At 41.3% G+C, this 27,780-nt stretch overlaps 1 long non-coding RNA gene across 1 annotated transcript; it reads left to right on the top strand.

The window, feature by feature from the left end:
* LOC131405012 (uncharacterized) lies at positions 1 to 27,780 on the top strand. Its single transcript, XR_009219901.1, has 3 exons — positions 1 to 238; positions 448 to 538; positions 27,196 to 27,780. It is a non-coding gene; the product is annotated as an uncharacterized LOC131405012 (long non-coding RNA).

Below are 27,780 nucleotides of genomic sequence, written 5' to 3' on the forward strand. Positions count from 1 at the left end.
AGTGAAGGATGGTTTCCAGGACTGGTCCCCTGCCCCACTCCTCACCTCCAACAAGACCACTGCAGCATCCCCCACCCAGGCCCTGTCTGCATCCTCTCCTTCCCTCTGGTCCCAGGAATACCGAGTCATGAGGGAGATCCTGCTGCTCCAGGAGGCTGCAAAGAATTACAACCTAGAGCCCGAGGGAGCGATTTGGGGCCTCGTTCCAGGACATGGAGTTGCTCAAAGAGAATGAGAGGTGAGGCCGGGCAGGAGTTGGGTGAAGGCAGGGGTGGACTCTCCCTGTTGGCCAGCCCAGAGCGCCTGTCTCCATGGTGCCCCACTCATCCCCCGGCCTTATTACATGGTGATCTCTGGGACACCCAGACTCCAGCTGCTGGGCAGGCAGTGGGGGGACCCCTGAGGTGTGGTTCCTGGTAGGCTCACAAGTGTCTCTCTGTCCTGTAGCTACAGCTTGTCCTGCGAGCCAGAGCGCTAGACCTACTTGGCCTGCAGAGTACGCAAGGCCAAGAAGAACCGGCCATCATCAAGGTCAGGGGTGAGTGAGTGTCTGGCCTGGGGTGACTGACTCCTAGGGGTTCAGTAAGGCTTTGGGCTAAGCGTGGCCTTGGGGAGTCGGATAGCTGGCACTGGGATCCCAGTTCCACTGTTGACCAGTCCTGTGACTGGGGTGACTCTCTTCAGCTTCCTGAGACTCCGTTTCCCCCTCTGTGAAATAGGTGATACTAAATGATGGCTCACGTGGCAGGGACGAATGGGGTACTGGTGGCTGACAGCACTGAGCACAGGGTCTGGAGCACCCAGTGCAGTGGGGACATGGTGGGGGGCCATGATTCTGAGGGAGGCCACGCAAGATAACCCGAGTCTTCTACTCAGCCCCCAGGCCCCAACCCCAAACCCCGTACCAGTGGCCGATCACAGCGCCATCCTCAGCAGCGGGGACACAGCTGGGATGCTTGCGATGCACAGGGTCAGCTCCTCCCATTTGATGGGAAGGGGAGCATTGTAAGCTGATTCCTGGGGTCCCCTGAAGCCCAAGAGAGAAGGGATGACCCCATCCCAGCTCCCTGACATCTCTACCTCAGCACCTACTCACCCATTGGGGAGAAACAGTGGTTATTTGTTGTAAATAATAAATGACATATTTGAACATTATATTAAAGTCCTGTTCCCTTTACAGCTTGGGAGTTGTGGTGTGGTTCTGTCGCTTTCTGTAGGCATGTGAGTGAGACACAGAATCTCACATTTCTCCTTGAATCAAGAACTCTTCTGAGTCATCAACTTATTGTATGTTGGAGAAGGGAGAAAGGCCAGCCCCTTTTTTGGCTAGTGACATCACTCCCAATTCGCCCTAACTCCAGAGGACAAGTTCATTTCAGTATCATTCAGCTCCTCCAGGGGCGGACACTGTCCCCGGCCCATTCTCCTGGGATATAAAGGTTAATGGTACTTTCACAGGCAAAGCAACAACCACTGAAATGTGGATGTCTTTAAAACAGCACTACCCAGGACCAGGTCGTGCCATAGGCAGGGGGTGCCTTTCTACATTCTGGAGGAAGAAGGAATGTTTTCTGCTTCTCCTGTTGAGGTTTCTTTTGACCAAATTTTAGGAACTTGTAGTTTTCTAGTTCAATCTCTGGAATTGCATCAGCTGTAAGTGGGGAAAACAATGTAAAAAGATCAAAACATGCATGTGGAGAGGACAAGGCCCGAAAAGGTAATTTGCAAATGGACTAAAGGCAGACAGGACTTTCCCTCCTGATACCCCTCTAGTGCCTCCATGTTCACCACTGACCTAGAATTGAATCCTGCTGGGGTCCATGTCCAGGACTGTGAATTCTGTTTCCTGCTGTTTTGTATCCAATGGGAAAGATCTGTGACGCAGCTTTAAGTCTACCACTGGGCCTCATTCCATAAACACGACCGACCGCTCTCTGTGAACCAGGATTTCCAGCACACCTGCCTTCCTTATGCAATTCCCTTTAGGGCAGAAATTCCCTAGAAGGCCCCCAGCCTCCTCCCTCGCTTGGCCTGATGGAGCCCGGGTGAGCTCTACTTTGCCAGGATAAGAGACCATAATCCTGACCAGTGAGTGACTCCACACTGTCCCTTGCTGTCCAGGTGACATCTGAGGCCGTGTCATTCTGAGGTCCATGGTCTTAGACAGTCCTCCAGTTTACATACTCAGTGTTGATGTTGCCAACTTGTCCAAATGGGGCAATTTGGCCCGAGCCATTAAAGTGTGTCACCCTTGGGTGGTTGTGTTTTTTTCCCCTGTCTTGTGCTGTGGTTACATTACAACCACCTGATGGGTTGTGAACCCTGTTTGGAGCTTTGAAAGATGAGGCATGACAGGGGTGTGGGGTGGTCCAGCAGGAAATGCCACGGAACAGATGATCCATGGTCGTGCATGAACACAGCCTTACCAATTAAAATACTGAAATGCTTCCCATCTGGTGGTGAATAGACACTGCTCTGACCTCACACCGAGAACCCACCCCGTGACCAGGAGCTTTCAAGGGGTTACCAAGTGGCATTTTGAACCTCATCCCTTGGAAACACCCTGTAAGACAAGAGCCAGATGAATCGCTTGGCACTTGTGAGTTATCGCCTCCTTTCTGATGGCTGCAAGTGTCACCCAGACACACAGGCTGGACTCTGCCAGGGAAGCCTTCTCAGGACAGGCAGAAGCTGAGGATGAATCCTGGTTCCCGGCATCCCAGGCCCTTCCTGACAGGGCACAGCCACCCAGGAAAGTGGTTTGGTAATGGAAAGACTAGGAAGGCAATACTTCCCCTCCAAAGAGAAAGAGAAGTACCAATAGTGAAAGCTTGATTCCTCAAATAGTCAATTAAATCTCAACAAGCAGTGAGTTCTTGTCAGATTACTGATGCCGAAAAATGGTCTCTTGATAATAGCATAATCCCCCAGCTGCCATGTCCATCTTCATGAATCAAATTTCCAACACATATGGATCTAAAAAACTGAGGGAAATCTGGTATTTCCTTAGATGCAACTCTGAAGTAGCATGCAAGAAGGAACACAAAAATGGAGACCTAGAAGTAAATATCTAATTTGAGAACATAGACATCGAAGTGCTTTGGAAATAATATTTTGGAATCTATTGGAATATTACACAAAAAGAATAATCCACTTTAAGTAGGTTTTACTGTGACTGTATGGGGAAAAACTGAATCATCCTGTGACGTTGATAACTCGCTGCTGACTTGAAAGTACAAATAAATAAAGTACATAGTAAAGGAAAATGAGAGAACAGCATGAAAAAGGAAGATCTTTCTCTCCTCACCTGCAACTCAACCTCTCACCTCAGAAAGAAACCGCTGTCTATATTTTCTGTCACGCAGCAGAGTTTAATAAAAGAAACGTATTGTTATATTTCAAAGTTTCAAGAGCTCAAAGTACAAAAACATTAGGGACGCTGCCAAGAGACCTCACTGAGGTGCCTGCTTCATTTCATCTGCTGTCAAGACGGCCTTCTTGGCCCCTCACTTTCTCTGCCTCACTAGCTAGTCTGTCCGCCATCAGTGCTATCACCAGTCTCTCTCCTGTGCTCCTCACTGCCCTTTCCTCCTTCCTGATACCTTCCTCAGTTGCCAGAAATTGTTGGCAGTGGAGCTGTGGAATGCCCAGATCAGCTCCTGGAATCATCCCTGCCAAATCTGAAGACCGGCAGGAGTGGGCATGGGACCTGGAGTGCAGACCACCTGCGAGCACACCTGGAAGGGATTCACCTGTGTGACTAGGTACAAGGTTTTGCAATCCTTTGGCAAGCTTGAAAGGAGTTACCAGTTGTCCTGCATTGCTGCAGGCCTGGAGTCCTTGTGGTCTCTCAGGCCAGCAAACCTGGTGGGGCTGGTCCAAGGTGTCCTCCCAGAGACCCTTCATTGTCAGGATGGGATGGAATTCTAGGAACCGGCCTCTTGAATATGTGACTGGACATCCTCATACGGATGGAGATGTTTAACCCAGGCTTTGGTTTGGACTGGATCCCACAGTTATGCTGCTTCCTCTGTGAAGACGTGGCTATCATCTTTCTTTTCCTCTTACCCTACAAAAGTAAATCAAGAAATTGAGACAAATGATAAAGGAAGCCTGCCTTTTTAGGACAATTATCCTGTCTGTTTTGTACTTCCACCCTCCCTCTATCCTCTGGGGATAGATCTGACCTCTGTCCCGGGATGTCATCAGGCAGATTTGCATCAAGATCAGAAAGCTCAAGGTCAAAACTCAAGGCTACTCCAGATCATTTCTCCTCCCCCATCCTGTTAACACCCCCTCCTTGTTTGAGTGTGTTTCTATTCTTTTCTTGTCCTTGTCACTCTCAACCTCATAAGTCCTGGCACTCCCTCTCAGGACAGTCGGTCCCCAGTCCTTTACTAAATCCCAAATCCTACCATTTGTGTGTTTTCTGATTACTCATTTGCTTAATCCATTGACCACTTGGTGTTCATAGAAGTTAAATCAATAGTGATATTATCAACCACCCCCTGTTAACGACTTACTCCCATATCCCAGATGTTCACATAATCCAAATGGTTATGTTCAAAAGTAAATAATTCAGAAAACATATTCACCCTCCACAAATTCCTGATCTCTAATATTTTTATTCAAACACTCATACAGTAGATACCTGTGCCTCATGATCAGAAGTAGTGCCAGATCACCGATCCTCACCTTAATTTCCTCCTACACCTATCAATCCTGGATTCCATGGACTATGATCTCAATAATTTCCTTGGAATAATAAAAAATTCATTACCACTCATTTATGTTGTAAACCTCCAAACCCAGAAGATCCCAATTATCTGCCATGCCGCAGCTACTGCTGGTCTTATAACAAGCTGAAGAAAAAGCATGAAACATGATCTTTTGGTACCACTGTAAATACAAAACCATCTGCATCAACTGGGAAGCATCCATAATGCCTGGAAATCTTGTTCTCTTTTTTCGTGTTGGCTCAATAACAAGAAGATAAATCAATTTAAAAAATGGGCAAAGGACCAGAGTAGACTTTTCCTAGTGAAGACATACAAGTGGCCAACAGGTGTATGAAAAGGTGTTCAGCATCACTAATCATCAGGGAATGCAAATCAAAACCACAATGAGCTATCACTTCACACCTGTTAAGATTGCGATTATCAAAAAAACTAAAGATGGCAAATGTTGGTGAGGATGTGGAGAAAAGGAACCCTTGTGGGAATGTAAACTAGTACAACCATTATGGAAAACAGTATGGAGCTTACTCCAAAAATGAAAACTAGCATATGATCCAGCAATCCCACTTCTGGTATATGCCCACAGGATTGAACTCAGGGTCTCAAAGAAATACCTGCACTCTAATGTTCATTGTAGCTAATTCACGATAGACAAGATATGGAAGTAACCTAAATGTCACTGATGGATGAATGGATAAAGAAATGGAATATTAGTCAACCTTAAAAAAAGAAGGAATTCCTGCCATTTTTGACAACATGGATGGACCTAGAAGACGTTATGCTAAGTGAAATAAGGCAGACAGACAAAGGCAAATACTCATTTATATGTGGAATCTTAAATAGTCAAACTTATACAAGCAGAAGTTAGAATGGTGGTTGCCAGGGGTTGAGGGGATGGAGAAATGGGGAGCTGATGATCAAAGGATACAGAGTTTCAGTAATCAAGATAAATAAGTTCTGGAGATCTAGGATATGGCATAGTGCTTACAGCTAACGAGACTGTATTGCGTACATCACATTTGCTAATAGTGTAGATACTAAGAGTTCTTACTACACAATAATAGTAATAAAGGAGGTGAGAGAAAACTTTGGGAGGTGATGGATATGTTTGTGGCCTTGATGGTGGTGACAGTCTCAAGGGTGTATACTTATGTCCAAATTCATCAAGTTGTATATGGAAAAGTATGACATCATCATTGATTCTTCTGCACCTTGAAGTACGCCATGTCCTCATCACAAGAGAAAAAAATTTGTAACTATGTATGGGGACATATGATAACTGGACTTATTGTGGTGATCATTTCAACATTTATACAAACACTGAATCATTGTGTTGTACCGCTGAAACTAATTTAATGTAGTATGTTAACTTTAGATCAATAAAAAAAAAAAAACAGAAAAAACCATTTTAATATTGTAAATGAGTTCAGTGAATCCCTGAAACTGCCTCATTCCCATATGAGAGTTACAGGAAGCAGAGAGGATGAAGTAAGATGGAAGAAAGTTGTGCAAAACACTATTCAAATTAAAATCATTTAAGTTGATATCAACTCCTTGTGGCAAAGTTCTGTGACCACCGATCTTCTTTCACATTTTTCCTGGAAAAGCATACCTTCAGATCCAACCCATAATAGTTTCCTCATTTGCTCTAATAAGAAAATTTTAACTTAATAAATAAAACCAAAAGCAACCCTTATGTATGAATAAAGTTAGTGAACTTTACAGAGAAAAGAGCATATTTGGACAATCTCAATAAAGGTAACAGAAGAACGGAATGATGATGAAGTCTCATTCAAGCTTACCTTTGAAAGCCAGTAAAACCAGGTTATCTTTTCAAGAATGTGTGTAGAGCTGACAACCTTGGAAGATAGAAATAGTGGCCTCCTCTGCAGCAAAAGGCAGGCTTGCTTACTCCCCAGTATAATAAAAATAACACCCTTCCCCAGACCAAAGGTCAGCAGACTTCCTGCCTGTTATTGAAGATTTGAGTTCCTTAAGCTCTGAGTTCTTGCAACCCTCTGCATGTCTCCTGGCCCACTGTGTATCATCCTGTAGGAAGTGGGATTTAGTGAACCAGTGCAAATGTTGACACTCTGGCCACTGCCATTGCTATGTCATTAAGTCCTGTGTCTCTGACCCATGGGTCTCGTATCTTTTGCCAGCATCTGTAAGACCATGGTAGCTAACTTATTCGTTTGCAGGTAAGGTAAAATATCAGACCATTGACAGTTCCAGACAAGCCCTTAAAGTAACTAGTAGTCTTAGGAACAGAGAGCTATCCAGAACAATATGCATGGATGGTCTTCATTGAAGACTTCATGCAACCAAAACTTTAATAAGTCTCTCTGACCTCTTTTATTTCTACCCCAATTAGAAGGAGAGACACCAAGCTTTATAGACCTAGGGCTTGTGCAAGCCACCTGGAGACCTAGTGACCAGAAACTTCCCATGGGGAGCAAAGACAGATGGGCATATTTCCAAAATGGACCCATATGCCTCCCGATCATCCAAAAGACAGTACATTATCTTAATTTATGATGATTTGATTCATTAAAATCTTGTGATGGGCCAAAGATACACTTCTAAGAGGAATGAGGCACATGGCAGTTGTAAGCAGATTAACACATTTGGTGAATATCAAACTCTGAACTAACTTTAGTGTTCTAATCAATCAAAAGGTACAACAAATTTAATTAGGTAGATTAAATGATATTTAATGGTATGCCTGTTTATTACTCTGCAATAATGAACAAGCAGCTCATGTAAATAACTATAATTGGTCTTTAAAATATGATAGTCAGGACTGTTTGAGATAAGCTGGAGAGAAGGAAGGGGAGAAATAGATAAAAGCTAGCTGCTCTGACACCACTCTCAAGACCCCTGGATCTACATGTAACCCAGGAGATCGAGGCAGATGGCTGTGTGCCTAGATCCTCCTGCACTATGGTTCTCAGGGATGTCACAGGGCTGAAGCAACTTCCTGAATCTTGTTTACACGTCCACGTGTACAATACCCTTGACCATGGGGATGAACCACCATTCATTCATCCCTTACACCCCTCTAATTGAAAATTAGATTTCAGAATCATTGTACCATTACGTGATAATTTATTCCTCAAACTTGTAGGATGGCGAGCTAAAAGAAAATCAAATTTCAATGGCTTCTTTTCTTTGAAGGACCAAGATGTTCTTTCACACTTAGAATCTGGATTAGAGGATAAATCCATAAAGTCAATGGAAACAACTGAAGAAATGGACAGAGGGATATTTCATTCATGTATACACAGTAATCACAGAGACTTGAGGATATCAAAGGAAATTCTTTATTAAGAACCAAAGTTATGGATTCCTATCTTGGGTTCATTACTTTGAATTTTTGACCCAAATCATATACATTTATTGGACCATGTTCAATTCTATGATCTTTAGAAGATGCAGCCTACAGCTGAAGAGAAACAGATACAACACCAATATCTTACCCTCTCTGAAGTACAACTGAGAGCCCCTGGAGTCAGAAGTTTTCTAGACAAGAAAAAGTCATTCTTCCTCTGAACAGAGAGAGTAGTAGCTATTCAAACATTAAACTTTAAATTGTTAACATGACTTGTTAGATTGTGATGGAGCAAGCCTCATACCTTCTAAGTTTCATGATTTTTCTCCAGAATACTGAGATGGATGACCTTAAAGTCCAGTTTCCCCATAAATGTCTTTATTCAGTGATAAAATTAAATTCCCTATAAAATAATTCCCATAGGGCTGGCTCCGTGGCTTAGTGGTTAAGTGTTCTGCTACTGGTGGCCCGGGTTCAGATCCGGCATGCACTAACACGTCGCTTCTCTGGCCATGCTGAGGCCACATCCCACATACAGCAACTAGAAGGATGTGCATCTATGACGTACAACTATTTACTGGGGCTTTGGGGGAAAAAAAGGAGAAGGATTGGCAACAGATGTTAACTCAGAGCCAGTCTTTCTCAGCAAAAAGAGGAGGATTGGCATGGATGTTACCTCAGGGCTGATCTTCCTCACACACAAAAAATAATAATAATAATAACAATAATAATTCCCATAAAATTGTTAAAAATATATCATAGTCTCTGACCAAGAGGAAACAAGGAAAATTGAGCAGTTGAATAGCAGTGTAATAAACTCCATACAAGGATCTTACTGCAGCATTATGTATAATAGTGAAACTGGACATAATCCCATCTCTATCAAAGAAGAGATAAACAGATCATGGTATTCCTGTTCTTTGGAGTACCTCTAAAACTTCTAAAAAACTAAGTTAGAGTGGCGAGCACTGAGAAGGAGAGACATCTATGATATATGGTTTGGGAAACAACAAATTGCAAAATGATGTAGTTATGTCATTTATGTTAAAAAAACTTTATGTGTATTTATAAATTCATAGGAAATGTCCAGAAGAATAAGCTGCAAACTCTTAACAATAGTTCCTTCTGAGTAGGGGAGTGAGTTTGCAGGGAAAGGGATGGATGGGGGAGGTTTCACTTTGCTCTACACAGATCTGGGTAATTTGACTTTTTTTTACAGTATGTAACTCTTTCATAATTAGAAAAATGAGTAATGTGACCGTTTGGTGCAGGGCAACAACATTATGTTCCCCAGTCTCTGTACTGTATGTTACTGCACAGCACGGACTGTAAGAGAAAGCCCAGAGAAGCAATGAAGACAAAGAAGACATGACACCTGCAAAAATTCAGTGGAGTATTTCTACATAACAAACCTTCCAGGTGAGTGATGGTCAGTATCTTCCACTGCTCCGGCTCTCCTAAGAAACCTAGAACCTCCCCAGGGTAAGCTGGAGGACCATGCCCGACTAATCCACTCCCTGCATGGGGCCGGTTTGTGCAGGGTGACTGCCATCAAGCAGAAAATGGACTCAGGATGGGGCGTGTGCCTTTGGAGAGGCTGGCAGAGAGGCACAAAGTGGAACACCAGCTAAGTGCACACACCTGAGAGGCGGAGGTCCAGGTGGAGACTCAAAATGTACCAAGAAACTGTGTGAAGTGAAGGAAGCTACTCAACCTCTCTGAGTCTCAGTGTCCCCCGCTGTAAAATGGGGATCACAGGCCTACTTCACAGAGCTGTTGGGGAAGATACATAAAAGTGTCTGTTACAATCAGTGTCACATTATTAACAAAGTCGTCTCTGACTTCAGAAAATCGATGAAAAGAATAATGTTGATGACCAAAGATGAGATGCCCAGCTTTGTAAGCAGCCCCAGCAGCATGAGAATGAGAGGAGCTCCGACTAAGCAGGGTTCTTCACAGCTCCACTGGAGAGGACGAACACGGGCTACACCAGGATAAGGGGCTGTTGTACAGTGACTCGTGTAGTGAGAGTGGGTCCCTAAAGACACTGTGAAACAGAGTTACACACAGTGGCTCCTAGGAAACAACTACAAAGCAATCAACACAGCGGATAGGCTTGGGAATGGGGCAAGCAGAGGAGGGTCAGAGTGACAAAATCTGATGGAAGACACTGAACCACGATGAGTTCCCAGCTCTGTCAACAGCTGCTGTGGTTGCGCCAGGAGATCAAACGCCTGAGACAGCTATGTGGGGACTGCTGGGAGCACAGTTGTCACTGCGGCCATATCCCAACAGCAGTGCATCAGAGCACACACACCCTGAGACTTTCCTCTCCATTAATCCTTGTTTTAAGATGATGAATATTCTCATGTTACAATGTCTCCTTCCAACACTTGTGGACCAGTGTCATCAGAACCCCCTGAAGAAGGCACAGGCCAGAGTAGGATGGAACACTGGGGCCTGGGGGAGTGGCGCTGCACCTGACTACACGGACTATCACCTGGGCCTATTGAACACGAGAGAAGAACCCGAGGATGTGGTCTAACAAGACTTCCCTATCTTGCCACATTCAGAGACACTACACACTTTCTCATTCTTTCTTTACAAAAATGTTAAAGAATTCATGTGTCATTAATTCATAAAGAGGCAAATTCTTGACAAAGTGACAGGGTCCAGTTTCCATGACCAGGTTTTTCAGTTGTTTTGATAATATCCCACATTCAGGAATCGGAAATGTAATCTATTGGGATGTGTAATATAAAGAGGGACTTTTTTTCATGTAGATCAACGCCCAGATTTTTAGGGACGACATAAATCATGAAAGCTGCTAACCATTCCTCCACAGGTTTCAATAAGACATTTAAGTTAATTTACCAATCTCAGGAAAAGAGAATTTGGCAATTCAAGTTTTTTGTTTCTGCATTCAAACGTACAGTACAGCTAAGAGAATGAGCAGAAAAAAATTAACAGGAAGGTCTTGCTTTCATTTTATCTTCTGCAAATAAGCAAGATATTTTATGCTCTGTTCCTTTCACAACTCTAATCAATTTTTAAAGAATATGGTACCTCTGACTATCACTAGGCATGTTTATGCGGGAACCTTGCCAGAATCCAAAGCAGAGATGTTAAATCTGACGGGTTTCAAATGCTGCCCAAGTGCTGTCTACCTTGAACATCCCTCTCCCAAAGCTGGATGACTGGTCTCTTCCTGAGTGATCAGAGTCGCCACTCATGTCCCTGAGAGGCTGGCCACTCAGGCCTGAGCTGAGATTAGGTGATCAATCTAAAGGGCAAAATGATTAAGCTATTCTCTTCTTAAGGTTGCTGCTTTGGAGGCCACTGCCCTGGAATGCGTTGGTGAAAATGGCCTACTTGCCTGGGAATTGGATTGTTCTCCTCTGCTCTTCGCGGATCCTGGGGAAACCAGTGATTAACCTCACAGATGCCTTAACTTCCACACCTGTGAAAAAGGCAAGCAACAGCCAATGTTACCACCCAGCAAAGCTCTTAAGTTGTACTTGCAAGACCAGCCACAAGGGGGAATCTCTCTCAAAAGCTGATGAAAGGATGGCACTTTGGCTAGAGAAGGCAGAGGGCAGCAGGCAAAGTGGAAAGTTTCTGGGATGTCAAACCAGTTCCCATAAGCATTTTAGAGAAGCACCTGGCCCTGGACTGGGTAGGGGGCTGTGGAAAGACCCACAGGCACGCAGGTGGGAGGAGGAATCAAACAACGGAGGAAGGCGGTGTGGAAGAGGCACGAGTCTGACTTCTATTTTGGACAAAACCAGTTGCACGCTGCAGGCCCTTGGCTGCCCATGCAGCCGCCACATCCTCCTAACTCCCTGGTCCCACTCGTCCCGTCGCATCCCTCTGGGATTCAGTCCACGTGCAGCGGGTGCAGGACCAGAGTCCTGAGTCAAGGGCGGTGTGTCCCTCGGCCAAGCGCACACAGCCCTGCTCCTCCCCCCAGGGTTAGGCACCACCCCATGCTCACAGCCTCCTGGGATTTGTAGTCCTGCGGTCCTGCAAGCTCCCAGCTGGGAGCATTTAAGAGACAAAAGCTCCCAGCATACACAGCTAGGGGCCCCAACTCCCACCTTGTCCCCCCGCCCCTGGTCCCCATCCCTCTGCTTCTCCACCCCACTCTCTATTCCGCCTCTTCTCTATACCATGACCACTCTCTATGCCCTGCCCACCCCCCAGAGTATGCGCAGTGTGGTTGGGCTACATCCCTTGAGGCCAGTACTCAAGTAGGGGTGGGGCTCAGCAGCCTGGCTATTGCTGAGGATGCTTGCAGCCCTCGTGGAAACATCCTGGCCAGTATTTGAAGGGTAAATTCTATATCTAAAATGGAAATAATGAGTGCCTGGGATTCTGGAATTTGCCTTTACAAGGCCACCTGTCCTACCATCCCCTCCATCCCTCCAGGTTGACATGATCCTCCCTCTGGTTCCCGTGGTCAAGGTCGCTGCAGAGATCCTTCCCTTGGACCTCGCCCACCTGAAGGGCCCATACCCATCATAAAAACTCAAAGCCATGCCACTTGCCAAATTGAGGCAAAAATGGAAAGACCCAGGGGGCCATGCAAGGGCGAGGGCATTAATAGATACTTGGAAGTATTAAAATCCATCTGATGATGTCATGAGTGAACGTGTTCCACTTTAAAACAAAACACTGCTGTTATTCTGAGATATTGAGTTAGGATCTTTGTGCAAATATGAAGGATTTAAAATGTTTATTGATGTATAACATGAGTACAGAAATATATGCAGAAATCATCCATGTAAACCTCAAAGAATTATTACAAAGTGAACACACTTGTGTGACCAAGAACTAGCACCAGCTTCACTCCGGCGCCAACAATCCGTTTCTCCCTCCTTCCTCCCAAAATGTAAGCGATATCTTACCAGCAAACACTGTATATCGAGTTTGTCTTCTTATACGAGTTTTTTATTACAGAACAATTTAAACAATATACAAAATAAACAAAATAGCATAGTAGGCCCATCACCCAGCTTCAACAACTACTAACTGTCTGCCAATTTTGTTTCATCCACATTCCATCCCATTCCCACCTCACTTTATTATTCTTTATTCCTTTGTGTGTGGGGGGTGTAAGATGTACGCACACTGAAAGACACAACTCTCAACTGTACAGTTTTGGCAAATAAACATGCCCATATAACCTTCACCCCTTTAAGAATAGAATAGTTCCATCACCCCCAGAAAACTCCTTCCTGTTCCTTCCCAGGCAATTTTTTCTTTCCCCCGAGGCAACCACTGCTCTGGTTTTTTCATCATAGGTTCATCTTGGCTGAAATCATCCCAAGTGTTTTGTTTTCTGTCCACCTTGCCTCCCTCAACACGAGGTTGATGAGACTCACCCAGCATGTGTGTGTCAGCGTTTGCTCCTTGGCATGGCTGAGGGCGTTCTGCTCTGTGGTTGCCCCGCAGTGTGCTCGTGTTGCATGTCATCTCCTGTGAACATTCTTGTACAAACCCTTTTTTTTTTGCTTCTTAATTCCTTTATTAGCATTTAAGTGACACACCTTTGCATTTTTTAGTGGTTGGTCCAGATTACAATATGCGTCTTTAACATATCACTGCCTAGACTTAGAGAAATGCCTCCAAGATTCATCCATGTTGTTGGGTGAATCAAGAGTTTATCCTTTTTATTGCCAAGTACTATTCTAATGTACCGATGCACCACAGCTTCTTTCTCGACTCACCTGATGAAGGACACTTAGTTTATTTCCAGCTTTTGGCAATTATGAATAAAATGGCTATAAAGATTCACACAAAGGTTTTTGTTTAAACATTAGTTTTTAATTTGTTTCAGTAAATACCTAGGAGGGGGATATCTGAGTTATATAATAAATGTATGTTTAACTTTATAAGAACCTGCTAAACTGTTTTCCAAATGCAACTATCATGTTGCATTCCTAGTTCTAGTTGCTCCTAGTCCACACCAGCACTTGGTATTTGCAATTTTATTTTTTATTTTAGCTATCTAATAGGTGTGCGGTCTCTTATTGTGGCTTCTGCTTCCTTTATGAAAGTGAGTTCTGCTAAATATAGAATCCTGAGTGGTTCCTGTGTTGACTTTTGGGTTTTCATTTTGCACTTGAAGAATGTCATTTTGTTATTGATTTGTCTCTTTTGTTTTTGATAATGTATCATCCATCATTCACATTATTTCTCCCTGTATGTAATGTCTTCCCATGTATATATGTAGTTCCTTGACTGCTTTCAAGATTTTCCTTTATCTTTGGATTTTAGCAGCTTGACTATCACGTGCCTAGGTATGGTTTTAATTTGTGTTTTATTTTGTGGGTTTCCTGACTTTCTTGGATCTAAAATTTTAGATTTTCCACCAAATTTTGAAAGTTATGCTATTACTTATTGATTTGCCTTTCTGCCTCATTTAATTTTTCTGTCTCTCCCCTCTGCTGGAGACTCAATCATCTCACAGGTTGTAAGGCTCTCTTCATTTTTCTTCAAAATTTTTACATTCTTTTCTTCAGGCTAGATAATTTCTATTGCTCTATCTTCATGTTTCTTCTACTGTTTCTCATCTACCGGTAAACTCAAAAGTATTTTTTTATTTCATCTTCTTATTTGGTTCTTTTTTGTAATTTCCATTTCTCTGCTGAGTTTCAACATCTGTTCATTCATTATGAGAATATTTTTCTTTACCACCATGATCATCTTTATAATAGCTACTTTCTTATCCTTGTTTGCTAATTGCAACACCTTGAGGATAGCTTCTACTGCCTGCTTTTGCTCATATATGGATTACATTTTCCTATTTCTTCAAATCTCATGATTTTTCAAAATTGTGTACTGGAAACCATGAATGATAGTTATAGAGACTCTGGATTCTATTGTATTCCTTTGAAGAGTGTTGTTGTTTTTCTAGCAGAGAGTTAACTTGGCTGGACTGAAACTCCAATCCTGTCTCCTTTACAGTGAGCATAGCTGAAATCCTCATTCAGTTCTTTCATCTTCCAACTGTTGTTTACACAAGGCCCTCTGGGGCCTACCCTGCATGTGTGCTGTTCAAAGATCTGCCAATTTGGTGTGTGTGTGGGGGAGACATTCATACATATTTTGAGATTTTCCTCTTTGTGTGTCCCTCCCTTCCAGAATTTCTCCCCTAACTTTCCAGCTACTCTGCCAGCCCCAAAATATATCCTGTAGCATTACAAGTAAGACTGTAGTTTTTTCCCCTGTCTGGGCCGTGTACAGATTTTGGAATGCTTTGAGGCAAAAGACTCAAGCTTGCAAATATCTCCTGGTGCAATTCCCATCACTTAAGGGAAGACTCTGTCTCAGTTCTGCTTGCTTTGGAAGAGGTTTATACATACACACACATACACATTTATTATATGTGTATTACATATAGATAAATGATTCTCTATAAATATATATAATATTTTATGCAGATTTTTATCATTGTTATCTGTGAGAGTGTTAGTTCAACAAGCTACTCCACCATTACTGGAAGCCAGACCTCGTCTTTTTTGGATTTTATATAAATTGAATTATAAAATATATTGCCTTTTGAATATAATTTCTTTTATGCTGCATTATGATTGTGATAGTTATCCATGCTATTGCATGTAGCTAGTGTTTGTTTATTTGTTGGAAATAATTAATTTTTTTAAATGGTCATAAAATATGCATAACATAAAATTGACCATTTTAACCATTTTTAAGTGTACAGTTCAGTGACATTCAGTACATTCACATTATTGTGTAGCTATAACCTCCAACCATCCACAGAACTATTTTTACCTTGCAGTGAAACTCTGTGCACATTAAGCAACAACTCCCTGTTGTCTCTCCCTCTTGCCCCTGGGAACCACCATTCTCCTTTCTATTCCTATGAATTTGACTACTCTAAGTACCTTATATGAGTAGAATCATACACTATTTTACTTTTGTGGCTGGCTTTATTTCACTTAGCATAAAGTCTTTAAGGTTCATCCATGCCATAGCATGTGTCAGAATTCCTTCCTTTTTAAGGGTGAATGGTATTCCACTGTGTGTATCCAGCACATTTTTTTTTGTCAATTCATCCGTTGATGGACACTTGGCTTGCTTCCAGCTTCTGGCTATTTTGAATAACACTGTTAATGACAGGGGTGTATGTATATGTCTTTTTACCTCTGCATTCAGTTCTTTTGGGTGTATACCCATAAATGGTGTTCTGAGATTCATTTTCTCCCATATGGGAGGGTTCCCCAGACCTCCAACAAGCAATTCTTGGAATGTCAGCTGGTCGTCAGATAATTCAACTCAATTTGATGCTGTCAACACAGAGATACATCCGATTCCACAGGTTGAGGGCTCAGTCCTATAAGACTGCACACCCACCCAACCTCACTTCAACTTCATATGCTAGTTAGAAGTCCAGGCTGTTTCCTGTACTTCTGACTGACTGGCTGTAAACCAGAGGTTCCCACAACCTCCTCCTTGGGTTTGATTAATTTGCTAGAGTGGCTCACAAAACTCAGAGAAACATTTACTAGATCACCAGTTTATTATACAAGGATATAACTCAAGAACAGGCTGATGGAAGTGGCGCATAGGGAAAGGTATGTGAGAAAGGGCACAGAGCTTTTATGCCATCTCCAGGTGCACCACTCTCCAGTCACTCCTTGTCATTGGCAACCTGGAAGCTCTCTGAACCTCCTTCTATTGGGATTTTTACTGAGGCTCCCTCATGTAGGCATGATCAATTATTAACTCAGTTTCCAGCCCCTCTCCCTTGTCTGGAGGATAAGGAGTAGGGCTAAATATTCCAAGCTTCTAATCAGGGCTTGGTCTGTCTGGTGACCAGCCCCCATCCAGGAGCCATCCAGGAGCCCACCCAGAGTTACCTCAATAGAACAAAAGATTCTCCTAGTGTTCTTATCACTTAGGAAATTACAAGGGTTTTAGGAGCTCTGTGTCAGGGATGGAGTCAAAGACAAATATTAGAACAAGAGATGCTCCTAGTGTTCTTATCATTTAGGAAATTACAAGGGTTTTAGGAGCTCTGTGCCAGGAACTAGAGACAGAGACCAATAAATATATTTTCTATTATTTCAGAACCCATAAGTGGAATTGCTAGATGATATGGTAATTCTATTTTTAATTTTTGAAGGAACTACCATACTGTTTTCCACAGTTTTATATTCTCACCATCAGAGCACAAGGGTTCCAATTTCTCAACATTCTTGCCAACATGTTATTTTCTGATTTTGTGATAGTAACTATCCTAATGGGTATGAAGATGTATCTCATTGTGGTTTTATTTTGCATTTTCCTGACACTTAGTGATGTTGAGCATCTTTTCATGTGTGTACTGGCCATTTTTTATCTTGTTTGGAGAAATGTCTATTCAAGTCCTTAGTGCATGTTTAAATTGGGTTTTTTTTTAATTGTTGAGTTGTGAGAGTTCTTTGTATATTCTAGATATTAATCCCTTATCAGATATGTGATTTGCAAATATTCTCAACCATTCTGTGGGTGGCCTTTTTACTCTGTTGATAGTATCTTGTGATACAGAAAACTTTTGCATTTTGATGAAGTCCAATTTGTTATTTTTTTGTTGCTTATGTCTTTGGTGTCATATTAAAGAAATCATTGTTGGCAATGGCATTTGGACTCAATGACACACAGCTTTTACCCTGTGTTTTCTTCTAAGGATTTTATAGCTTCAACTCTAACATTTACATCTTTGATCTATTTTGACTTAATTTTTGTATATGGTGTAAGGTAAGCATCCAACCTCATTCTTTTGCATGTGGGTATCCAGTTTTCCCAGCACCATTTGTTGAAAAACTTATCCTTTCTCCAATGAATGGTCTTTGCACCCTTGTCAAAAATCATTTGACTGTATAAGCAAAGGTTTATTTCTGGGCTCTCTATACTATTTCATTAGTATATTGTGTGTATTTATGCCAGTACCACACTGTTTTGATTACTTTGTAGTAAGTTTTGAAATCAGGAAGTATGAGTTCTCTAACTTTGTTCTTCTTCTTCTAGATTGTTTTGGCTATTCAGGGTCCCTTGAGGGTCCATATGCATTTTAGGACATATTTTTATATTTTTGCAAAAAACATCATTGGAACTTTTACTTCTTTGAATAAGTTGACTCTTAAGTATTTTACTCTTTTTGATGATATTGTAAATAAAAATGTAATGTTTGTAGATTTCTTTTTCAGATTACTTATTATTAATGTATAGAAGAACAACTAATTTTTGCATGTTGATTTTGTGTCCCACTACTCTGCAGAATTTATTAGTTCTAAAAATTTTTTTCTGGAATTTTTAGGGGTTTCAACATATAAGATAATATTTGTAAACAAATATAATATTACTTCTTCCTTTCCAATTTGGTTGCTATTTCTTTCTTTTTCTTGCCTAATTGCCTTGTCTAGAACTTCTAATACCATGTTGAATAGAAGTGGTGAATGTGGGCCTTCTTGCCGTGTTCCTGATCTTCGAGGAAAAGTTTTCAGTCTTTCACCCATGAATATGGTGTTCTGTGTGAATTTCTATATCTGGCTTTTATTATGTTGAAGTAGCTTCCTTATATCTGAGGGTTTTTAACATGAAAGCATGTTCAGTTTTGTCAAATGCTTTTTCTGCATCCATTAAGATGATCTTTTTATTTTTTCCTTCATTTTGTTAATGTAGTTTATTACATTGATTTATTTTCATATATTGAAACATCCTTGCATTCCAGGAATAAATCCCACCTAAAAATGATGTATAATCCTTTTAATATGCTGCTGAATTTGGTTTGTTACTATTTTATTGAGGATTTTTGTATCAATATTCATCAAAGATATTGTACTTTTCTACAATAGAAATCGTACTTTTCTTTTCTATTGTATTCTATTATAGTTTTCTATTTCTGTAGTTTCAAACACCTGTCATTTTATTTTCTCTTAGTGTCTTTGGCTCTGATATCAGCATAGTGCTAACCCCACAGGAGGACTTTAGAAATAGTCTCTCCTCTTCAACTTTTTGAAAGAGTTTGAAAAGAATTGGTGTTATTTAATTAAAAAAAAAAGGCTTTGTGCCCAGGAATAAATTCAGCATAAAATAAATACAAATAAATATTTTTTAAAAATGTGAAAAAGTTGTTTTCCTAAAACAAATTAAAAATTAAGCAAATACGTTACTTACCACTTTACTACTTAAAATTTTTTAACCTAATAATAGGCATGAAAAAATTGTTAGAATTAAAATGACTCAAGTGTTCATTTTCTTCATTACAAATTTTCTGACAGAAGTATATGATACCATCATGTATGACATCTTTTATCAAAAAATGGTCATTTTTTGTAGTATTTGAGAACATTACGAATTTTCCCAGTAGCCTCTCACAATACTCTGATATGCAAAGTTATCTTTTCAACATATATGTCTTATCATCATCCTTACCAAATTAACAAACTCTGTCAGGTGCTAATTAATTAACTACTTTTCCTATGATTCAGGTTCTCCGCCATTGATTTCCCTAACTATCAGGAAATTCTACAACTTCTGCAAGATTAACAATTTTACCTTACACTGTATTTCTCTCATGTGGTTTAAAACATCCAAAAATCATTGATAAACTGACCCTGCCCAAACTAAAGCATGGTGAATTATAAAAGATGGTCTCTGTTAAGTGGGGAGGGATTTCAGGTTGAACTTAATTTTACAAGTGGTCAGTTTATTACAGTGTATTGTTCTGTTATGTATTTCACTTCTTTTTTTAAAAAAGTGATAGTTGAGGGCACTTAGATAATAAAAAGTTGAGAAAATAAGGAACTGATATACTTTGTAAGCTTCAAATGTTTTCAAGCATAAAATACAATAAGAACTAAAGCCAAGAAATGGCAGAGGAAATAGAGATAAGAGGATGAAATTGCAAAACCGAATCTATACTAATATCTCAATGGCTAGCGTTGTGGTGCCAAGAAGGTGGTGAAGTCAAAGAATTCGTAAAGATGATAATAAACAGACTGCAAAGAAAAAAGACTGAAATTTTTATAGAGAGAATTTTTACAGCAATATTACAGATCGAGAAGAGGGAAGAGAAGTTGGAGTGAGAGACTATCTGCTTGTTAAATTACTCCCACTGTAGAGAACAAAAAACCAATTTGCTGAAATCTTTGTTTCCCTCTATGACCCTATCTTTATCTGCAAAATGTCAGCTCTGAATCAATGTCACAATCCAGCTTTTCCATCCCTGGGGAACAGAGCATTTAAGCTCATCTGAAACCTCATCTGCCCAGCCTGTGAAATAAGGCCGGCCATCCATTCTCACAGAGGAGCCAACTGGAGGTAGGATTTTTGGTTCTGAATTCAGCTAAACATCTTCAAAGAATTGTATCTGGCCTTCCTCATCCAAAGCTATCAGTGAAGGGCTGGCTGGCTTTCAGAGAAGACCAATTCACAGTCAGCTGTGACATTTTCTGTTGAGCTTTCTAGAGAAGGCTGTGGGGCTTGTCAGTAAGAGTTGATTTCTGTACGGGTTATATTTTTTTATTTTATTCAGAGATTTATAAAGAAATTTATATGGTAAGTATTACTTATTATCAAGAAAAAATGTTGTCTATTCTCTGGTCATTTAAGCAAAATCCTCCTCTCAGGGCCCACCCATAGACAAAGCCCAGATTTAATCTCCAAGCGTCTGCCAGGCACACTGTGGTCAGTGGGAAGGACTCAAGTTGGGAGCCTGTTCTCTTGTGTCCTGTGCTGGTACTTAATCTTCCATCTCTTCAGTGTACTACTAGACAGAGGCTCAAAGGACTTGACATTGGAGAAATGTACTTTTCATTGTCTTTAGACTTTTACACTTTTCAAAAAGACTCTCAGCATTTCCAGTAATTGTGCAGCAGTTTACCCAACACTAAGCTTCTCACTATCAAAAATTAAAATAAATAAACTTTGAAAAGGAAAAAAGTGATCTTTGCAATTTTGTACAGAATCTATATAATGGGTGAATCCTTATAAATGGAGGAAAGGTAACAAATTTAACTCTTTTGGTTAGTTAACACAGTATTATATTTTATATATTACCAATTTTGAGATTATTTGTATTTAAAAATACTGCTTCAAACCCCTAAATCATTGTAAGTGGTAGAGTCTGCCAACTGCCTTGGCTGAACAATTATATACAGTGTCAGCCAAAATTCTTCCATTCCTGTATAATCTTATATATGGGTGGTAATGGTGGGTTCTTATAGATTGTTTAAACACGTGCGTATCACAAAATACAAGTGGCCATTAAAAATTAAAATATTCACGAAATACAAGGTTATCTGATTCCTAGAAAAAGAAAACAATACTGTAACATTAAGGCTAAAACTGTCAAAAAGGAAGCCAAGATAGACTCAAGTCAAGCTTTTGCTGAAAAGTTATTTGGCTCATCTTTGAAACTTTATCATGTTTATTATGTAAGCAAGATACTTTCAGAGACTGGAGTATGGAAAGTGCTTATTGGTAAGTTAACATTGTGATCATTTATTTTGTAAATGTTAATACGAGAGAAGTAATTCACTTTTGGGCCCGCCCCGTGGCTTAGCAGTTAAGTGCACGCGCTCTGCTGCTGGTGGCCGGGGTTCGGATCCCGGGCGCACACTGACGCACCGCTTCTCCGGCCATGCTGAGGCGGCGTCCCACATACAGCAACTAGAAGGATGTGCAGCTATGGCATACAAATATCTACTGGGGCTTTGAGGGGAAAAAATAAATAAATAAAATCTTTAAAAAAAAAAGAAGTAATTCACTTCCTACTATATTAGGATTTTCAAGTTCTGCTAAATCTAAGGCCACATTACTGGCAAGTTGGGATACCTCTAGACATCTGAAAAATATGAGTCCTACAGAGAAACATATAAATTCTCTCTTCATCTTGTTCTAAATTCTAAAACATTCTAAGGTTTTGGAACAAACCAATGACATTCCAAATTTACAGTAAGGCTGCATGTGCCGTACATGATCCTATAAGAAGAGAAATCCGAATTTTAAATAGAGGAGATTGTGTACAAAAATAAAGTACATTTTCACGTCTGAAAGGGTATTTCAAGAAAGAAAGGATTCTCAGAACATGTGGTAAATGGTAAATAACTTACCAGGGGCTCTCTAAAGGAGAACATATTGTGGAAAAAAGATCTTAAATGCAGAGAGCTAAAAGATCTTAAATGCTGGAATCCTTATGATGAAACAGACGCTGAACTACTTTTTCTTAAAGTTTAAAATGCATCGCATCTTCCAAACAAATACCTCCTCTCTGCCTTGTCGCTTACCTGGGCATGGTGACGTGTTTGGATCATTTTTCTAATTCATTTGCTCTTAAACTTGATGGGCAGCAGAAGCACCTGGAGGCCTTGTTGAAACCCAGATTGCCAGGCCCCACCCCAGAGTTTCCAGTTCAGCAGGTGTGCAGCAGCACCTGAGAATTTGCATTTCTACCCGGTTCCCAGGTGATGCTGATGCTGCTGGTCCAGGGACCCCACTTTGAGAACCACAGCCTAACTTACACCCTATGTATGGTTACCAAATCCATTATTTCATCATTTGTCTGCTACTTTTCTTTTATCACATCAGCACCTTACCTCCGAATCTCCTCATCTAGCATTGGCAATACTTGGAGAGTTTAACAGCTGGTCTTCCTTTCTGGCTCAGTTCTCCCTCTTCCTCTTGATACTACATTCTCTTGCTAGGTAATTCTTCCTTAAAGATCAGTTCATCATAGATCTTCCTTGCTCAAAATCTCATGGCTCTTATGCTGAGCACAAGACATTTTAAATTCTCTACTTGGCTCATAAGATCTGGAATAGCCTGTAGAATGTGGACAACCTATTCCCTACCCTGCCTACTATAAAGGAGTATGTGAGGATTACATAAGATATGCACAATGATGCTTGTTATGCACAGTGTGATATTCTATAAATTCACTGTGAACACTGAGTCAGTGAATATGACCCACTGCTCCTACGAGAAATGCAGGGTTAGGTTGCTGCAAGCCTTAGTTACATTTTCTTCAACTGATCAATACATAGCCTTATTCTCTGTGTGTTTCTCTTTAAAGTCACCTTATTTAAAATATATTGTTGATATATTAACATTGAACTCACACCAACAGCACTGTACCTCATGTCTGAAAGAAGCTTGTCGAACACACATACTTTCTCTGTAAAGGCATGTCACAATCTCTTGCCCTGAGGAACACCAGGCAGCATTGCAGCCCTACACATGGGGGACATATTGAACAGCAAAGTCACCAACACAAGGCACAAAAAGATGAGAAATGAGGCACTAAATAGACTGCAAGAAGGACACTTGTTTACAGTATGGGCTGAAACAAGAGGGCAGAGCGTCACCTTGTTCACCCTCAGCTGGGAACGTGCATGTCGAGTGACTCAAGTTTTTCACCACTTTGTGCATATCTGCAAATGGACATGAAAGCCCTGTGAGTGTTTATTTGGAGGCTGTCAGTACATTTTAGCTAGTGGGCCAGTGTGCAAACACGGAATCCACAAATAATGAGGATCAACTATATTATGAAAGCATCTTTTCAAAACCAGAGTATTGCTCAGATATAAGAGCAATAATGATAACATAACAGCTAACATTTTAGTGCCTACTATGTGCCAGGAGCTCTTCTAAGCACTTTACATAAGTTTATGCATTTAAGTCTCACTGAAACCCTATGAGACAGGAGTTCTCAGTAGCCTCATTTTATAGATGAGAAAACTAAATCTCAGAGAGTAAATACTTTGCACAGTTTCCCCAGTTAAAAGTGGAATAACTGGGATTGGTGCCCAGACAAACTGGTCCAAAGCACACAGCCTCAATCACTGTGGTAGGAATGTGAGCGAATTTTCTAGCACGCCCCGAAAAGCCTCTTCTTCTCCAGTCAGTGTGGTCTCTCACATACATATTCACTCATCAAACATTTTCTGAGTGCCCCAAAGGTGTCAGGTACTGTGTTTAGATACTGGAGGGACAAATAGAATGTTGACACAAATAATCCATGACCAATCTATAAATCAAAATTGGGGTGAGTTTATGATGAGCCAACATTTGAGGGCCATATAGCCCGGGAGAGTCCTTTCACTAAGAAATGGAGTACTCCAAAGAAGTGGGGTGTACAGAGTGGTTATATACCATCAAAGAGCATGTTTCACATGTGATTGCAATGTTCCTTTTATAATAGCCGTGACATTGACCTTTCAGCACGTTGATTGATGGACACAGTAGGTATCAGGTCTGCTGTCTCCATGGGTGTGGCTGTTGTCTCGAGTTGGGTGGTCACAGGATGAGCACAGCAATCAAATCCTAGCCTAGGGAGAAATGCTTATCCTTAAGGAAATGCCAATGTGGGAGAAGTTGCATTTATATCTTAAGGTCATTGTTTTTGTCTTTGGGACATGTTAATTGCTTAAAGCTGATATACAATGGATGAACAGAGGCTACAGGCCCCTTTTGGGGGGAAAAAAAAAAACAAGGTCAAGCCTAATTAGTTTTACACCAAGTGGCTTCCTCATATGCTCCAATATATCCTATTGCTTGCCATTTATTTATGAAGAAGAAGGATAGCCTCAGCTTTAAGGAGCTCACTGTCAATGAGACATGAAAAAAACAACAGTTAAGAAAAAGTAGATAAGTACAAGGTCCCCGAGTGGTGACATCAAAAGGGGTCTCTAAATGGAGACCTCTCAGGAAAAGTGTCCAAGAGGAAGGAACATTTGACATGAGTTTAGATTGAGAAATAGGAATTAAGTTGATCAAAAAAGAGGGTAGGAAGACAGAAGAAACACATATAAAAAGACAGATATAAAGGATGCTAAGGATTTCAGAGTATGGGGGTATTTCTAAGGCTGGAAAAAAGCCAACATGTAGGAAACAGTGGGTGATGAGGCTAAAGATGAGGACAGCAAGGCAAAGCCTGCGTGTCCAGCTCAGGAGTCTGAATGTTCTCTCAGATGCTCTGAGCAGTCATTGTAGCAGTCTAAGCAGATATCAGATTTAAGCAAATTTAGATTCTAGAAGGTAACTCTGGAGGTATTGTGGAGGAAAGATTAGAAGAAATTGAGACTGGAAGTAAAGGGTCCTGTTGGGAGACTGGGCAGCGATCCAGATAAATAGGCCTTGGCTCAGGCGGGGGGTCTGCAGGTGGAGGAGGCCAGGAGGTGGGAAGCAGTGCTGGGCTCCTGGAGGAGGAAACTGAGCTGCCTCTCAGTCACAGGAAGACTGTGCCTGTCATGGCCTCCCCACCCATATCCCCAAATGTCATGTTCCTTTCTACGTCTGTACCTTTCCTCTCTTCTTCCATTTGAAATCCTCATTCTTTCTTCCCTCCACCTGCCCAAAAGTGATCCATTTGAGGACTTGATCTAGTCTCCCTCTCCTAAGGAGCTGTCCTTAATTACATTTTCTCAATAACATTCCCAATTTTTTTAGGTTCTGTAATACAACATACACTAAATACCTTGGCAGAACCTAATTACATCTTGCAAACAGTTTCATGTATGTGGAGGAGCTTGGAATCTTATAATTCTTTGTATTTTCTTCAATACCTACCACAAATATCTTGCACATATAGGTCAATGGATGTCCAGTAAAGTTCAATAAAGAAGAAGCACCCTTTATAAGCTAAGAACTTTTATGAGCTCAGTTATTCCTTTAGATCAGCTGCTTGATCCATTTGTCTTTCTCCACAGGTCAACAGTGTTGCCCAGCACAAATGAATTTTACACCTTCTCAAACTCAATAGAGCAAAGATGGAACTTCATTCCCCCTGCAAGCCCTACTGCCCCAGAGAAAAGCAAAAACAACGTGTGACATCTAATTCTTTCTTCACATTCTCATGTCAAATTGCAACTGTTTTCCAGATGCTAACTGGTTTTCATTCTTAAAACTGACAGAAAAGATTCTCATTATTTCTTTCTTTCCTTTTTTTTGGGGGGGGGAGGAAGGTCAGCCTTGAGCTAACTTCTGATGCCAATCCTCTTTTTGCTGAGCAATATTGGCCCTGGGCTAACATCTGTGCCTATCTTCTTCTACTGTATATGGGATTCCGCCACACCATGGCTTGACAAGCGGTGCATTGGTGCGCGCCTGGGATCTGAACCTGTGAACCCGGGGCTACCACAGCAGAGTGTGCGCAATTAACTGCTGTGCCACCGAGCCAACCCCTCTGTTTATTTCTAAAGCTGAAATGTCTAAATCGTTCTCCAAGCCAGTTGGAGTTTCCATAAAATGAAAATGTACATTCCAGAAAAATCCTTAACTTTCCAGAATAATCCTTAATATATTATGGTAAACACCTTGGCAAAATGTCACTGATTTTCAATGTTAGTGCCTCCACAAGGGTATCCTTGCATTGTGGCCCCTCCCAACCACCTCTCACTTTGCCCCTCCCCAGGCTCATGGGCTCAAAGTGTTTACTGAGCACTAAGAAGGAGCAGAGTCTGAGGGAGACTTCAAGGATAGTCTGTTTTCTGACCCCAACCATCTCTCTCCATCTCTCCTTTAACCTCTATTTTTCTTACTCTGGTTTCTACTTTAGTTCTTTACTTGTCTTGTGAATTGTTGTTTTGTGGCTTATAATTACCATGTAAATTGTTATTACTTTTTGCCTTAGAGTTTAGAAAGAACTTACATTAAACAAGGTTTTTTTCCCAGCTCTTTGATGTGTCTAATACCTTCCAACGCAATTCAAGTGGCTTCTTGTTCTTATATCTCCATCATTATTCCTTCAGAATTATGTTCACCCCACACTTTTGATCTGACCAATGATGCTTTACTCTTTAAACTTTTCTATGCCAAGACTCCCATGAGGAATCCCTCAAGCACCATCAGCTAGGCAATCCCACATTCCTCACATCTGTTTCTGATGCCGGCCCTGATATCTGTTCCCCAGCATTGAACCCACCATATATGGGGTTAAATCAAAAAACACTCATTCCCCCTTCTCTGCTTCTCTAAGTTATATTCACATGTAGATATGGGTTGTTTTACCCTTTGTGTTCCTGAATTCCACAAGACAAATGGAGGTAATAAATTGTTGAAAGCCCAGGTGTCTACAAACTGAAACTCTGACTAATTACCAGTTCTTGTGGTTTGTTACAGGGAGACTGAGATCTCAAAATTATCAAGAAGCTGAAGCTCCCCAACTCCCGCTTCCTGGCGCTGAATCCACCATTCATCACAGGGACAGACAAACAGAGGACACCTGCAGCTCCCCTAACTCAGCTAAACGCAGGCTGATGGGAGGACGCCGAACTGCAAAGCCGCAGCTCCCCTACCCCACCTAAAACCTTGTAAACTGTAATGGTTAATTGGCAATAGTTGCCGTCCACACCCCAAGGCCAAATTTCTGGTGATGAGAGAAGATTGGTTGATGGAGCCCTAGATCTCCCGCTGTAGATAGAGATGACAGCCGGCTTGGCGCCAGAAGACTGGGATCCCTCCTCCAACAAATAATCAGTCACCAAGGATATATTATTTCCCACAGACTTTCCTTTAAAAGCCTCAACTCCTAATGCCTCAGGAGGACTGTGGATTTTGGGGCATGTGCCCACTACAGCCTCATTTTGCTGGCAAAATTAAACCACTTTTCTTTTCCTCAGTCCCTGGTCATTGCGTTCATTGATTCGGCTACGGTGACAGGGTCCTGGGTTTTTCTGGCTACATTTCCTTGATTTGTTCCTAAAT

This window comes from Diceros bicornis, chromosome 4 (assembly GCF_020826845.1).
Source record: "Diceros bicornis minor isolate mBicDic1 chromosome 4, mDicBic1.mat.cur, whole genome shotgun sequence".
NCBI classification, from domain to species: Eukaryota; Metazoa; Chordata; class Mammalia; order Perissodactyla; family Rhinocerotidae; genus Diceros; species Diceros bicornis.